This window comes from Oncorhynchus nerka, linkage group LG14 (assembly GCF_034236695.1).
Source record: "Oncorhynchus nerka isolate Pitt River linkage group LG14, Oner_Uvic_2.0, whole genome shotgun sequence".
Lineage (NCBI taxonomy): Eukaryota > Metazoa > Chordata > Actinopteri > Salmoniformes > Salmonidae > Oncorhynchus > Oncorhynchus nerka.
The window spans coordinates 23,288,427-23,299,273 of NC_088409.1; positions in this window are offsets into that span (position 1 = coordinate 23,288,427).

The window sequence follows — 10,847 nt, forward strand, 5'->3', positions numbered from 1 at the left end:
ATGGAATTGACAGCCTTGGAGAGACAAAACTCTGACGTCTCCAAAACTGCAAAGATATTATCTGTGCGTGCCCCAGAACTAATGCAACAGGCAAAACCAAGATGAAGTTTCATACAGGAAATGCCCCAGATTCTGAAGGCGCTGTGTTCCAATGTCTCCTTATATGGCTGTGAATGCGCCAGGAATGAGCCTGCGGTTTCTGTCTATTCCCCAAGGTGTCTGCAGCATTGTGACGTGTTTGTAGGCATATCATTGGAAGATTGACCATAAGAGACTACATTTACCTGGTGTCCCACCCGGTGTCCTGTGTGCGTAATCTGTAGGTCCATGCGCGTTCCATTTCTTCAGAAGAGAAAGTAAACTGCCACGATGGATTTTATCGTCGATAGATATGTGAAAAACACCTTGAGGATTGATTCTAAACATCGGTTTGCCATGTTTCTGTCGATATTATGGAGTTAATTTGGAAAAGAGTTCGCGTTTTAATGACTTAATATATATATATTTTTTCCCCTCCCCAAATGTGATGAACAAAACGGAGCGATTAGTCGACACAAATAATATTTTTTGTAAAAACGGAACATTTGCTATCTAACAGAGTCTCCTCATTGAAAACATCTGAAGTTCTTCAAAGGTAAATGATTTTATTTGAATTCTTTACTGTTTTTTGTGGAAAATGTTGCATGCTGAATGCTAGGCTTAATGCAATGCTAGGCTATCAATACTCTTACACAAATGCTTGTTTAGCTATGGTTCAAAAGCATATTTTGAAAATCTGAGATGACAGTGTTGTTAACAAAAGGCTAAGCTTGATAGCAAATAGATTAAATTCATTTCATTTGCGATTTTCATGAATAGTTAACGTTGTGTTATGCTAATGAGCTTGCGGATAGATTTACACAATCCTGGATACAGGTTTTTTTCGTAGCTAAACGTGGCGCAGAAAACGGAGCGATTTGTCCTAAACAAATAATCTTTCAGGAAAAACGGAACATTTGCTATCTGAGAGTCTCCTCATTGAAAACATCCGAAGTTCTTCAAAGGTAAATTATTTTATTTGAATGCTTTTTCTGGTTTTTGTGGAAAATGTTGCCTGCTGAATGCTAACGCTAAATGCTACGCAAAATGCTACGTTAGCTATCAATACTGTTACACAAATGCTTGTTTTGCAATGGTTTGAGAAGCATATTTTGAAAATCTGAGATGACAGTGTTGTTAACAAAAGGCTAAGCTTGAGAGCAAATAGATTAATTTCATTTCATTTGCGATTTTCATGAATAGTTAACGTTGCATTATGGTAATGAGCTTGAGGCTGTAGTCACGATACCGGATCCGGGATGGCTCGACGCAAGAAGTTAACTACTCTCTCCCTATGCGTCTCTGTTAACTACTCTCTCCCTCTGCGTCTCTGTTAACTACTCTCTGTCTCTGCGTCTCTGTTAACTACTCTCTGTCTCTGCGTCTCTGTTACCTACTCTCTGTCTCTGCGTCTCTGTTACCTACTCTCTGTCTCTGCGTCTCTGTTAACTACTCTCTGTCTCTGCGTCTCTGTTAACTACTCTCTGTCTCTGCGTCTCTGTTAACTACTCTCTGTCTCTGCGTCTCTGTTAACTACTCTCTGTCTCTGTGTCTCTGTTAACTACTCTCTGTCTCTGCGTCTCTGTTAACTACTCTCTGTCTCTGCGTCTCTGTTAACTACTCTCTGTCTCTGCGTCTCTGTTAACTACTCTCTGTCTCTGCGTCTCGGTTAACTACTCTCTGTCTCTGCGTCTCTGTTAACTACTCTCTGTCTCTGCGTCTCTGTTAACTACTCTCTGTCTCTGCGTCTCTGTTAACTACTCTCTGTCTCTGCGTCTCTGTTAACTACTCTCTGTCTCTGCGTCTCTGTTAACTACTCTCTGTCTCTGTGTCTCTGTTAACCTGTTAAGACTCTAGGGGCAGTATTTCATTTTTGGATAAAAAGACGTGCCCGTTTTAAGCGCAATATTTTGTCACGAAAAGATGCTCGAATATGCTTGGAATTGATAGTTTTGGAAAGAAGACAGTCTTACGTTTCCAGAAATGCAAAGATTTTCACTGTGAGTCCCTTAGAACAAATGCTTCGGGCAAAACCAAGATGTATGACCGACCAGGAAATGCACAGGATTTCTGAGGCTACGTTTTCCATGATCGCCTTATATGGCTGTGAATGCGACAGGAATGAACGGACTCTTTCTCTTGTTTCCCCAAGGTCTTTGCAGCATTGTGACGTATTTGTAGGCATATCATTGGAAGATTGACCATAAGGGACTACATTTACCAGGTGTCCCGCTTGGTGTCTGCGTGGCAATCGGTGCGCAAAAGTCAGGTCCCGGTATTTTTCCATTCAAATCTCAGAACAAACCAGGCTACAAGGACGGTGCTTTCAATGGAGAGAAATATGACAAACCACCTTCAGGATTGATTCAAACAACGTTTTCCATGTTTCAGTCGATATTATGGAGTTAATTCGGAAAAAGTTCGACATGTAGGTGACTGAATTTTCGGTTAGTTTCGGTAGCCATATGCATAGTAACAAAAGGGAACGATGTGTCCTACACAAGAATCTTTCAGGAAAAACTGGACATCTGCTATGTAACTGAGAGTCTCCTCATTGAAACATCTGAAGTTCTTCAAAGGTAAATTATTTTATTTGATTCCTTGGCTGGTTTTTGTGAATATGTTGCGTGCTAAATGCTAACGCTAATGCTAAGCTAGCTATCACCACTCTTACACAAATTAGTGATTTTCTCTGGTTCTAAAGCATATTTTGAAAATCTGAGACGACAGGATTGTTAAGAAAAGGATAAGCTTGAGGACAGGCATATTTATTTCATTTCATTTGCGATTTTTAGAAATCGCTAACGTTGCGTTATGCTAATGAGCTTGAGGCTGTAGTTACGCTACCGCATACGGGTTTGGTCGGACTATGAGGTTAACTACTCTCTGCCTCTGCGTCTCTGTTAACTTCTCTGTGTCTCTGTTAACTACTCTCTGTCTCTGTGTCTCTGTTAACTACTCTCTGTCTCTGTGTCTCTGTTAACTACTCTCTGTCTCTGTGTCTCTGTTAACTACTCTCTGTCTCTGCGTCTCTGTTAACTACTCTCTCCCTCTGCGTCTCTGTTAACTACTCTCTGTCTCTGTGTCTCTGTTAACTACTCTCTGTCTCTGCGTCTCTGTTAACTACTCTCTGTCTCTGCGTCTCTGTTAACTACTCTCTGTCTCTGCGTCTCTGTTAACTACTCTCTCCCTCTGCGTCTCTGTTAACTACTCTCTCCCTCTGCGTCTCTGTTAACTACTCTCTGTCTCTGCGTCTCTGTTAACTACTCTCTCCCTCTGCGTCTCTGTTAACTACTCTCTCCATCTGTTAACTACTCTCTGTCTCTGCATCTCTGTTAACTACTCTCTGCGTCTCTGTTAACTACTCTCTGTCTCTGCGTCTCTGTTAACTACTCTCTGTCTCTGCGTCTCTGTTAACTACTCTCTGTCTCTGCATCTCTGTTAACTACTCTCTGTCCCTGCGTCTCTGTTAACTACTCTCTGTCTCTGCGTCTCTGTTAACTACTCTCTGTCTCTGTTAACTACTCTCTGTCTCTGTTAACTACTCTTTGTCTCTGTTAAGTACTCTCTCCCTCTGGGTCTCTGTTAACTACTCTCTGTCTCTGTTAACTACTCTCTGTCTCTGTTAACTACTCTTTCCCTCTGCGTCTCTGTTAACTACTCTCTCTCTCTGCGTCTCTGTTAACTACTCTCTGTCTCTGTTAACTACTCTCTCCCTCTGCGTCTCTGTTAACTACTCTCTGTCTCTGCGTCTCTGTTAACTACTCTCTGTCTCTGTTAACTACTCTCTGTCTCTGTTAACTACTCTCTGACTCTGCGTCTCTGTTAACTACTCTGTCTCTGTTAACTACTCTCTCCCTCTGCGTCTCTGTTAACTACTCTCTGTCTCTGTTAACTACTCTCTGTCTCTGCGTCTCTGTTAACTACTCTCTGTCTCTGCGTCTCTGTTAACTACTCTCTGTCTCTGTTAACTACTCTCTGTCTCTGTTAACTACTCTTTCCCTCTGCGTCTCTGTTAACTACTCTCTGTCTCTGCGTCTCTGTTAACTACTCTCTGTCTCTGTTAACTACTCTCTCCCTCTGCGTCTCTGTTAACTACTCTCTGTCTCTGTTAACTACTCTCTCCCTCTGCGTCTCTGTTAACTACTCTCTGTCTCTGTTAACTACTCTCTGTCTCTGTTAACTACTCTTTCCCTCTGCGTCTCTGTTAACTACTCTCTGTCTCTGTTAACTACTCTCTGTCTCTGTTAACTACTCTTTCCCTCTGCGTCTCTGTTAACTACTCTCTGTCTCTGTTAACTACTCTCTCCCTCTGCGTCTCTGTTAACTACTCTCTGTCTCTGTTAACTACTCTCTGTCTCTGTTAACTACTCTCTGTCTCTGTTAACTACTCTCTGACTCTGTTAACTACTCTGTCTCTGTTAACTACTCTCTCCCTCTGTGTCTCTGTTAACTACTCTCTGTCTCTGTTAACTACTCTCTGTCTCTGTTAACTACTCTCTGTCTCTGTTAACTACTCTCTGTCTCTGTTAACTACTCTCTCCCTCTGCGTCTCTGTTAACTACTCTCTGTCTCTGTTAACTACTCTGTCTCTGTTAACTACTCTCTCGCTCTGCGTCTCTGTTAACTACTCTCTGTCTCTGTTAACTACTCTCTGTCTCTGTTAACTACTCTTTCCCTCTGCGTCTCTGTTAACTACTCTCTGTCTCTGTTAACTACTCTCTGTCTCTGTTAACTACTCTTTCCCTCTGCGTCTCTGTTAACTACTCTCTGTCTCTGTTAACTACTCTCTCCCTCTGCGTCTCTGTTAACTACTCTCTGTCTCTGTTAACTACTCTCTCCCTCTGCGTCTCTGTTAACTACTCTCTGTCTCTGCGTCTCTGTTAACTACTCTCTGTCTCTGTTAACTACTCTCTCCCTCTGCGTCTCTGTTAACTACTCTCTGTCTCTGTTAACTACTCTCTGTCTCTGTTAACTACTCTCTCCCTCTGCGTCTCTGTTAACTACTCTCTGTCTCTGCGTCTCTGTTAACTACTCTCTGTCTCTGTTAACTACTCTTTCCCTCTGCGTCTCTGTTAACTACTCTCTGTCTCTATTAACTACTCTCTGTCTCTGCGTCTCTGTTAACTACTCTCTGTCTCTGCGTCTCTGTTAACTACTCTCTCCCTCTGCGTCTCTGTTAACTACTCTCTGTCTCTGCGTCTCTGTTAACTACTCTCTGTCTCTGTTAACTACTCTCTCCCTCTGCGTCTCTGTTAACTACTCTCTGTCTCTGTTAACTACTCTCTGTCTCTGTTAACTACTCTTTCCCTCTGCGTCTCTGTTAACTACTCTCTGTCTCTGTTAACTACTCTCTCCCTCTGCGTCTCTGTTAACTACTCTTTCCCTCTGCGTCTCTGTTAACTACTCTCTGTCTCTGTTAACTACTCTCTCCCTCTGCGTCTCTGTTAACTACTCTCTGTCTCTGTTAACTACTCTCTCCCTCTGCGTCTCTGTTAACTACTCTCTCCTCTGCGTCTCTGTTAACTACTCTCTCCCTCTGCGTCTCTGTTAACTACTCTCTGTCTCTGTTAACTACTCTCTGTCTCTGTTAACTACTCTCCCCTCTGCGTCTCTGTTAACTACTCTCTGTCTCTGTGTCTCTGTTAACTACGCTCTGTCTCTGTTAACTACTCTCTCCCTCTGCGTCTCTGTTAACTACTCTCTGTCTCTGCATCTCTCCCTCTCCTTCCCTTCCTCCACCTCTCCCTCTGCGTCTCTGTTAACTACTCTCTGTCTCTGTTAACTACTCTCTGTCTCTGTTAACTACTCTCTCCCTCTGCGTCTCTGTTAACTACTCTCTGTCTCTGTTAACTACTCTTTCCCTCTGCGTCTCTGTTAACTACTCTCTGTCTCTGTGTCTCTGTTAACTACGCTCTGTCTCTGTTAACTACTCTCTCCCTCTGCGTCTCTGTTAACTACTCTCTGTCTCTGCATCTCTCCCTCTCCTTCCCTTCCTCCACCTCTCCCTCTGCGTCTCTGTTAACTACTCTCTGTCTCTGTTAACTACTCTCTGTCTCTGCGTCTCTGTTAACTACTCTCTGTCTCTGCGTCTCTGTTAACTACTCTCTGTCTCTGCGTCTCTGTTAACTACTCTCTGTCTCTGCGTCTCTGTTAACTACTCTCTGTCTCTGTTAACTACTCTCTCCCTCTGCGTCTCTGTTAACTACTCTCTGTCTCTGTTAACTACTCTTTCCCTCTGCGTCTCTGTTAACTACTCTCTGTCTCTGTTAACTACTCTCTCCCTCTGCGTCTCTGTTAACTACTCTCTGTCTCTGTTAACTACTCTGTCTCTGTTAACTACTCTCTCGCTCTGCGTCTCTGTTAACTACTCTCTGTCTCTGTTAACTACTCTCTGTCTCTGTTAACTACTCTTTCCCTCTGCGTCTCTGTTAACTACTCTCTGTCTCTGTTAACTACTCTCTGTCTCTGTTAACTACTCTTTCCCTCTGCGTCTCTGTTAACTACTCTCTGTCTCTGTTAACTACTCTCTCCCTCTGCGTCTCTGTTAACTACTCTCTGTCTCTGTTAACTACTCTCTGTCTCTGTTAACTACTCTCTCCCTCTGCGTCTCTGTTAACTACTCTCTGTCTCTGCGTCTCTGTTAACTACTCTCTGTCTCTGTTAACTACTCTTTCCCTCTGCGTCTCTGTTAACTACTCTCTGTCTCTGTTAACTACTCTCTGTCTCTGCGTCTCTGTTAACTACTCTCTGTCTCTGCGTCTCTGTTAACTACTCTCTCCCTCTGCGTCTCTGTTAACTACTCTCTGTCTCTGCGTCTCTGTTAACTACTCTCTGTCTCTGTTAACTACTCTCTCCCTCTGCGTCTCTGTTAACTACTCTCTGTCTCTGTTAACTACTCTCTGTCTCTGTTAACTACTCTTTCCCTCTGCGTCTCTGTTAACTACTCTCTGTCTCTGTTAACTACTCTCTCCCTCTGCGTCTCTGTTAACTACTCTTTCCCTCTGCGTCTCTGTTAACTACTCTCTGTCTCTGTTAACTACTCTCTCCCTCTGCGTCTCTGTTAACTACTCTCTGTCTCTGTTAACTACTCTCTCCCTCTGCGTCTCTGTTAACTACTCTCTCCCTCTGCGTCTCTGTTAACTACTCTCTCCCTCTGCGTCTCTGTTAACTACTCTCTGTCTCTGTTAACTACTCTCTGTCTCTGTTAACTACTCTCTCCCTCTGCGTCTCTGTTAACTACTCTCTGTCTCTGTGTCTCTGTTAACTACGCTCTGTCTCTGTTAACTACTCTCTCCCTCTGCGTCTCTGTTAACTACTCTCTGTCTCTGCATCTCTCCCTCTCCTTCCCTTCCTCCACCTCTCCCTCTGCGTCTCTGTTAACTACTCTCTGTCTCTGTTAACTACTCTCTGTCTCTGTTAACTACTCTCTCCCTCTGCGTCTCTGTTAACTACTCTCTGTCTCTGTTAACTACTCTTTCCCTCTGCGTCTCTGTTAACTACTCTCTGTCTCTGTGTCTCTGTTAACTACGCTCTGTCTCTGTTAACTACTCTCTCCCTCTGCGTCTCTGTTAACTACTCTCTGTCTCTGCATCTCTCCCTCTCCTTCCCTTCCTCCACCTCTCCCTCTGCGTCTCTGTTAACTACTCTCTGTCTCTGTTAACTACTCTCTGTCTCTGCGTCTCTGTTAACTACTCTCTGTCTCTGCGTCTCTGTTAACTACTCTCTGTCTCTGCGTCTCTGTTAACTACTCTCTGTCTCTGCGTCTCTGTTAACTACTCTCTGTCTCTGTTAACTACTCTCTCCCTCTGCGTCTCTGTTAACTACTCTCTGTCTCTGTTAACTACTCTTTCCCTCTGCGTCTCTGTTAACTACTCTCTGTCTCTGTTAACTACTCTCTCCCTCTGCGTCTCTGTTAACTACTCTCTGTCTCTGTTAACTACTCTGTCTCTGTTAACTACTCTCTCGCTCTGCGTCTCTGTTAACTACTCTCTGTCTCTGTTAACTACTCTCTGTCTCTGTTAACTACTCTTTCCCTCTGCGTCTCTGTTAACTACTCTCTGTCTCTGTTAACTACTCTCTGTCTCTGTTAACTACTCTTTCCTCTGCGTCTCTGTTAACTACTCTCTGTCTCTGTTAACTACTCTCTCCTCTGCGTCTCTGTTAACTACTCTCTGTCTCTGTTAACTACTCTCTGTCTCTGTTAACTACTCTCTCCCTCTGCGTCTCTGTTAACTACTCTCTGTCTCTGCGTCTCTGTTAACTACTCTCTGTCTCTGTTAACTACTCTTTCCCTCTGCGTCTCTGTTAACTACTCTCTGTCTCTGTTAACTACTCTCTGTCTCTGCGTCTCTGTTAACTACTCTCTGTCTCTGCGTCTCTGTTAACTACTCTCTCCCTCTGCGTCTCTGTTAACTACTCTCTGTCTCTGCGTCTCTGTTAACTACTCTCTGTCTCTGTTAACTACTCTCTCCCTCTGCGTCTCTGTTAACTACTCTCTGTCTCTGTTAACTACTCTCTGTCTCTGTTAACTACTCTTTCCCTCTGCGTCTCTGTTAACTACTCTCTGTCTCTGTTAACTACTCTCTCCCTCTGCGTCTCTGTTAACTACTCTCTCCCTCTGCGTCTCTGTTAACTACTCTCTGTCTCTGTTAACTACTCTCTCCCTCTGCGTCTCTGTTAACTACTCTCTCCCTCTGCGTCTCTGTTAAATACTCTCTCCCTCTGCGTCTCTGTTAACTACTCTCTGTCTCTGTTAACTACTCTCTGTCTCTGTTAACTACTCTCTCCCTCTGCGTCTCTGTTAACTACTCTCTGTCTCTGTGTCTCTGTTAACTACGCTCTGTCTCTGTTAACTACTCTCTCCCTCTGCGTCTCTGTTAACTACTCTCTGTCTCTGCATCTCTCCCTCTCCTTCCCTTCCTCCACCTCTCCCTCTGCGTCTCTGTTAACTACTCTCTGTCTCTGTTAACTACTCTCTGTCTCTGTTAACTACTCTTTCCCTCTGCGTCTCTGTTAACTACTCTCTGTCTCTGTTAACTACTCTCTGTCTCTGTTAACTACTCTTTCCCTCTGCGTCTCTGTTAACTACTCTCTGTCTCTGTTAACTACTCTCTCCCTCTGCGTCTCTGTTAACTACTCTCTGTCTCTGTTAACTACTCTCTGTCTCTGTTAACTACTCTCTCCCTCTGCGTCTCTGTTAACTACTCTCTGTCTCTGCGTCTCTGTTAACTACTCTCTGTCTCTGTTAACTACTCTTTCCCTCTGCGTCTCTGTTAACTACTCTCTGTCTCTGTTAACTACTCTCTGTCTCTGTTAACTACTCTCTGTCTCTGCGTCTCTGTTAACTACTCTCTGTCTCTGCGTCTCTGTTAACTACTCTCTGTCTCTGCGTCTCTGTTAACTACTCTCTGTCTCTGTTAACTACTCTCTCCCTCTGCGTCTCTGTTAACTACTCTCTGTCTCTGTTAACTACTCTCTGTCTCTGTTAACTACTCTTTCCCTCTGCGTCTCTGTTAACTACTCTCTGTCTCTGTTAACTACTCTCTCCCTCTGCGTCTCTGTTAACTACTCTCTCCCTCTGCGTCTCTGTTAACTACTCTCTGTCTCTGTTAACTACTCTCTCCCTCTGCGTCTCTGTTAACTACTCTCTCCCTCTGCGTCTCTGTTAAATACTCTCTCCCTCTGCGTCTCTGTTAACTACTCTCTGTCTCTGTTAACTACTCTCTGTCTCTGTTAACTACTCTCTCCCTCTGCGTCTCTGTTAACTACTCTCTGTCTCTGTGTCTCTGTTAACTACGCTCTGTCTCTGTTAACTACTCTCTCCCTCTGCGTCTCTGTTAACTACTCTCTGTCTCTGCATCTCTCCCTCTCCTTCCCTTCCTCCACCTCTCCCTCTGCGTCTCTGTTAACTACTCTCTGTCTCTGTTAACTACTCTCTGTCTCTGTTAACTACTCTCTCCCTCTGCGTCTCTGTTAACTACTCTCTGTCTCTGTTAACTACTCTTTCCCTCTGCGTCTCTGTTAACTACTCTCTGTCTCTGTGTCTCTGTTAACTACGCTCTGTCTCTGTTAACTACTCTCTCCCTCTGCGTCTCTGTTAACTACTCTCTGTCTCTGCATCTCTCCCTCTCCTTCCCTTCCTCCACCTCTCCCTCTGCGTCTCTGTTAACTACTCTCTGTCTCTGTTAACTACTCTCTCCCTCTGCGTCTCTGTTAACTACTCTCTGTCTCTGCGTCTTCGATCGGAGGGAGACTGTCCAGAAAAGACGTAGAAAATAAGATTATTTATTTTGAGATGCAAAACGTAGACTGACACCTATTGTAGTTCCTCCAGACAGTCTGCCAACAACCAGTTATGTTTTATTTATTAGTGTGTGTTCGTGTGTGTGTATGGTTCTTTTGTTTGAAGCAGTGCTCAGCTGAGCTGAAGCCACAGAACCTGGTGCCAGCCCAATATGTCTTCTGACCCCTCTCTGTCCAGTTCCCATCATCACACATATCACATTCATTAACACAGGACAATAACATCATCATCAGTGAAGGATTTGACACATAACTCCCTACATTAGCCAAACTGGGCATTAAGACCCGGAAGACAGAAGAAAGGCACAGCAATTGCACAGAATTTAAATTCAATATCATAATACATAAATTATGGAATTCAAATACAATTTATGTTCCCACTGAAATTGCTCCATAGTCTCCCACTCCCTTTCTGGGGGGGTCCGGGGGCATGAACCCCCGGGATGTTTTTAAATATATTTTTT